Below are 6,000 nucleotides of genomic sequence, written 5' to 3'. Positions count from 1 at the left end.
TCACCAGTTGATAGTAGCAGTGATGTTGAGGAAGAAAAACATATAAATGTTGATAAATCTCATCTTTCTCCTGAAAGTTTTCATTTCTATTTTGCAGAACGAATGAAGAAACTGAAAGAGAAACGAGTTGCTAGAGAACAACAAGCTGAATCTGAAGATGATATTCAAAACGCTGAGAATGTTGCTGAGAAAATTACTGATGTTGTGAAAGAAGTAGAAAAGGTGATTGAAGCAGAAAAAGTGGTTGAAGTTTTTAAAACAATCGAAGTTGAGAAGATTGTTGAAGTCGTCAAGCCGTGTGAGAAGTGCATGGAGGTTTGCAAGGATTGTGCATCTAAAGACGACATTGTAGCTGAGTATGAAAAGAAGAAGGAGCAGTTATTGTTTAACCTCAATTATGTGAAGGAATCGTACGATGTGTTGAACAAAACAGTAACTGGTCTCCAAACAACAAACTCAGAAAGAGAACAGGCGCTGACAATGATGAATGCAACTTTAATGTCAAAGCAAAAAGCTATAAATTTCTACATTGAAGAGAGTGCCAAATGGAAGCAAGAGTTGGAAACTGAAAAGATTGAAAATGAGAGAATTAGGCGGTTATTGTTAAGCTATACTACTTCTGATTATCTCATTGATCGTGTTTATCCAACTGTTGCAGGTTTGGAAGCTTTTCAAGACGAGAAGCCAAGGAAGAAGAAAGACTGTGGTAAGAAACCGACTGTTAGCTATAACAAGTGTCCACCTCCAATTTGGGATGGGTATTCTCCTAGGAAACCAAATGAGGAGCAACTTGAGAAAGCAGTCAATATAAAGTTAAAAACTGACACAACTGACGTTTTACCAGACAACATCGATGTCACGTTTACCTCGTCCGATACCGATCATGAGTCTGAGTTAATTAAAAAGGTGGTCGATCAAGTGTTGGATACTGATGAGGAGTCCGAGTCGAAATCTGAGTCTGGAGGGTCAAATTCGTCAGTCAACAGTCAAAATTCGTCGGCTAAACGGTCTTATAGTTTAGAATTTTTGTTATGAAAAGCAAATTTGGTTGATGAAACATTTGAAGTAGCATACACTTTAAATGATTCAGACAAATTATACTATGACAAAGAATTTCCAATAAGAAGTGTTCGTTTTGACATGATCAAAAAGGTTTTCAAAATGACAGAAATCAATATTTCTGAAATAAAAGATTTAAATCTTACTGAAAAACCTAAAAAATACACTTCAAGAGTTCAACAACGTTTAAACAAGAAAAAAGGTTAAAACTCTGGTCCTGGTTTTCCAAAGAAACCCAACCAGAATTGTAGCTACAAAAAGAAAGGTCTTGGTTTTATTTCACCAGAAAATGATAAAAATATGAAAAATTCTAAAACAAAATTTGAATTTGTGTCAGGTGGAAGTGCTGAGGAGGAACAGCAGAAACCGTTCTGGAGACAGTCGAACAAAGAGTTTCTTGCTGAGAAAAAGAAGAATGGAGATGATATATGTTATCAAAGAGAGACTAGAACCTGTTATAGATGCAATGAAGCTGGTCACATTGCATGGAATTGTTCAAAAAGTGTCCAATCAAAACAGGGAGTTTCTCAGAAGTTGAAAGAAAAAGTTGTTGATGTTGACACACCAACCCATGGATCTAAATTTTTTGAAAATTCAAAATTTGAGGTTGGCGAGTGTTCGGAAAAGAATTTTTACAAAAAGAAAGGAAAAGACAACCAGGTGTGGGTTGCGAAGAAAGGTGAAGTGAATGTCGGCGATGAATCTAGTTCCACAAAGCCAGAAGAGCTACAGGTCGAAAAGAAGATTTCAGTGAATGATGAGGAGTTTCTATCATTGAAATTTGAAGAAGTGAAAAAGAAAGTTGGAAAAACTGATATTTCAAATCAGTTCTACAAAGAAAAGAATGAATTTGATGTCGAGAAAACATTCAACGGGAATGTTAAGAAGATATTTGGGAAAATGTTGAGTGGGAGAGCTAAAGGAGTTAAAGATTTTTATGCTACTAAAAAGGCAACATACAACCCTACAGCTCAAGAACTGAAAGCCATCAAGTCTAAGAAGACTTGGTTGGAAGTCTGCTTCCCATGATAGTCAAAGGACTACGCCGGAGATCCCAAGTTTATATCGTGGATCAGGAATCGGCATCTTTCTAGTATTTGAAAAGTTTGTTTGAAAGATTTTGAATAGTGTTTGAATGGTTTGCAGGTTGAAGGACTACGCCGGAGCTTCCAGGTTGGTAATTGCGAAGCAGGAATCGGCATTCTGATTGGTAAAATGGTGATGTAGACGTAACATTCCTACAAATGGTAGTTTTTGGGTATCTTCAAGTGGTAATCTTGATCTTACAAGTGGTATTTGTGGTTAAATTTTGAGATGTTTGTATACTTTGAAGTAATTACATTTACAAGTGGTACAGAAGGTTCTTAAATGAAAATGGTAAATCAGGGACATTAAATTGTACTTGATTTATTATTCATGGCAAAATATAGACAAGATGATGAACCATATCCCCGTTTTTAAAAGATAGACCTACAAGTGGTTGTTATCAACACAAATTCATTTTCCGGAAAAGTCATTTTGATAAAAACAAACTTAAGTGTTTTGAAATCTAAATGAGAAAATGATTTGTGATAGGGGGAGTTCAGATTGTTTATGCTAAGTGAATGGCGATTTGATGTGATTCAGTGTCAGTTGTCAAACTTCTGTACAGTTTGTTTTACTGGTCAAGAGTCTAGAAGTTTTCAAATTTTCTTTAAAATGTGTTTGCATTTTAGGGGGAGTAGGGAAATTTCAGAAAATCCAAAAACATTTGAAAATTTAAAAAAAAAACCAAAAACATGATAAAATTCAAAAATGAGTTTTGTTGCGAAAAAGAGGAAATGATAGTACATCAGTGGACTATCACGGCACGCTAAAGAATTGAAAAGTCTAAAAAGTGTTAAACAATCTTACTGCGGATGTGTCAGTAGATTTTCGCACATTTAGTAAATTGAAACGAGATATAAACCTAATTCAAACTTGCTTGATTCGTGGGTAACTATTCTTGAATATATGGGTAACCCCCGAAATCTTGTTTGATAGGTCCCATATTCTGAGATACTAGGTCTTTATACTCAGTGATATCTGGGGTATTATCCCGGGACTTCTGCTGAATGGAAGTTCTGACCTAGTCCCCGGATAATACTTTTTGCTAAAGCTTTGAAACATAAGCTTCGCCCTCAGCATGCTGATGAAACAATAAAATTGATAGTCGCTGCTGTTGAAATGCAAAAGATCCTCTAAAGGGGACCCACCAAAAGTCGAGCCATCATCTCTCTGCTGAACGGAAGTTCTGACCTGAGCTCTCACGGTTTCGCACCTAACCTCTTTACAGATATCAGTTGTGGTATACTCACCTGTAAGACTGAATATTTGGGATCTGGATACGGGAGTATATTCAAGTGGAGTGATACACAATTAAGTTTAAGTCTTTAAAACATTAATATCGTATCTCGAATCGATTGAACTTTGTGTTGAGAATTTAAGAGGACAAACGTACTAACAATCTAGGTAAATTGTTTAAAACTTAAAATGAAATCAAGCTTAACGGGGTTGGTGATTTGTCTCATAAACTGATATGATCCTCTTGCATGAACTCACAAAAATATTGTTTGTAAATATTACATTTCTTTATGTTTTCTTTGTTTACTAGGAGTGTCAGGTAATATATCTCAGAAAATCCAAAAAGATTTTGTGTGTGTTTTAGCATAATTTTTTGAAAAAGTTAAAAAGATTTTCGACAACTGATGTTGAAAAACTGATTTTCAAAATTCCGAGTGCTAAACATGACGAGCAACCTTTGAGGGGGAGTGTTTGTGTAAATCTAATTGTTTTCATTATTCTAACCTTCTTCAAGTGATTCATCATAAATTGATTGAGAGATCATGTGTTGGTGCATAGGTATTTGATATGTGATGAAATTAGAAAATTTATGTCTGGGTTAAGATTGTGCAGGTAACCAGGTTTCGATTTCTAAAGATTTCTGTTGAAGGAGAGCCTAGTTTCAATCATGGAAATCAATTCAGAAGATCTCTGTTAGAGTCAGGTTGATTGATTCTGAAAGCCTGTGAAGATCAGACAACGATCCTGAAGATGTTACTGAAGAACAAAAGAATACCAGTAAATCGAGAGGGGGAGTCTGAAGATAGAGAGAAAGAGAAAGCCCAGAGACTGATTAAGACTGAAGATGTGAAGACACGGAGACAGTGCTTGATAGTCGACTCCATCAACATCTGAGTTGGAGTCTGTTGGTGCACTACATCTGTTGATTCCGTCTAGGTGTCTAGGATCAGGTCTTACATTGTATTGTATAGCATAGGGCACGTTTTACGAGAAAACAAGTGTTTGTATGAGTTGTAGAGGTCAGGACCGCTCATAGAGTCATAAAGTACTTGGACCGCTTTTTTGGCAGTGTGGGTCGCTTATGTGAACATGTCTGGACCGCTCTTATGGACTTGTGTCACATGAGCGGTCCCAAACCACTATATATAGGGGTCTTTAGAGCGATCCTCATAACGTGTATGTGAAATTCCACGTTGAAGCTCTGCCGGTGTGACGATTGAGCTGTAAAACATTTGATATCAATAAAACAAGCAGTTAGAAAGGAGAACAAGCTACTTCTACTTGTATTTCTTATTATTCCGCATCTGAAACGCAAGAGATAACCTCTGAACGACTCGTTTGGGTCAGCAAACGATCCTACATGAAGAAAGATGAAAATATTCACATTAACGAGGGGGAGAACGCTGGTTAGTCACTGTTATTCTTTGTATTATTGAGTTTATTAATGTGGCACACATTTACTGATGTGCAACGACTTCGTAGGGAATGGCGTGGATGACGATTTTTCGGATGGGTCGCCAATAGCTAGCTTGTATAGGAAGTCACTTAACCGACATAACAGGAGGATCAGTAAAAGTAGATTGAAAGAAGTAGGATCTTCAGCCATAGACTTTGATGACCGGGAAGGTGCGTTGATTATATTTCTGAAATGTACACTCTAACACATGTTAATGTGATAGCTGTTGTATTGTTTATCTTTCTGAAATGTACACTGTAACACATGTTAATGTGTTGCCAACTGTATTGATTGACATCTGTTGTGGTTGCAGCTGATGTTGCGAGACAATCAAGCGTAGATGATGATGGAAAAGAGTATGCTTAAACGATGGAAGATGGTGGAAAGTCGGTACATGTGAGGAGATCTGCTCGACTGGGGAAGTTAAAGGATGTTCCTGAGAAAGAAGAAGGCTATGTGACACCAAAAAGGCGTAAGACAAATATAAAGTTTGGTGAAGCAAACACGGATGGTGGCAAAGAAACAGGTAAATTGTTACATGTATTAACATTTTAAGTGTACATTTATTGCTCGAGAAAAGTTTATGTCCCTATAATATAGGTACGTCTCTGATTAAAATGTTTAGTGTAACACATGTTAAGGTGATAACAAACGTATAGTTTTACATCTATTATGGTTGCAGTTCATGTTGGGCGATCAAGCATACCTGATGATGGAAAAGAGTGTTCCGGAACCCTGCAAGATGGTGGTATGTCGTTGCAGGTGAGGAGATCTCCTCGACTGAAGAACTTAAAGGATGCTCCTGAAAAAGAAGTAGGTTGTGTGAGCCCAAAAAGCCGGAAGACAAATATAAAGCTTGATGGGCCAAAAACGGATGTTGGTAACGAAACAGGTAAACTGTTACATGTGTTACCAGTTTCATTTTACATTTACAGTTAAGTGTATATAATGCAGCCTACGAAGAAAAACAGAAGTACACATTGATGGTGACCCTATAATATGCGTAGTTTGTTGCTCGACAAAAGTTTATGACCCTCTAATATGCGTACGTGTCTGAACCCATTTAATATTAATGTTATGTTATAGGGTTCAACAAGACTGAGAAGCAACACGAAGAAAGTAAACTGGGGTGTAGTGAAGTTCGGGACGAACCAAATGAAGGC

Source organism: Helianthus annuus, chromosome 5 (assembly GCF_002127325.2).
Source record: "Helianthus annuus cultivar XRQ/B chromosome 5, HanXRQr2.0-SUNRISE, whole genome shotgun sequence".
In the NCBI taxonomy this organism is placed as follows: Eukaryota; Viridiplantae; Streptophyta; class Magnoliopsida; order Asterales; family Asteraceae; genus Helianthus; species Helianthus annuus.
Note: the sequence above shows the minus strand (reverse complement) of the source record.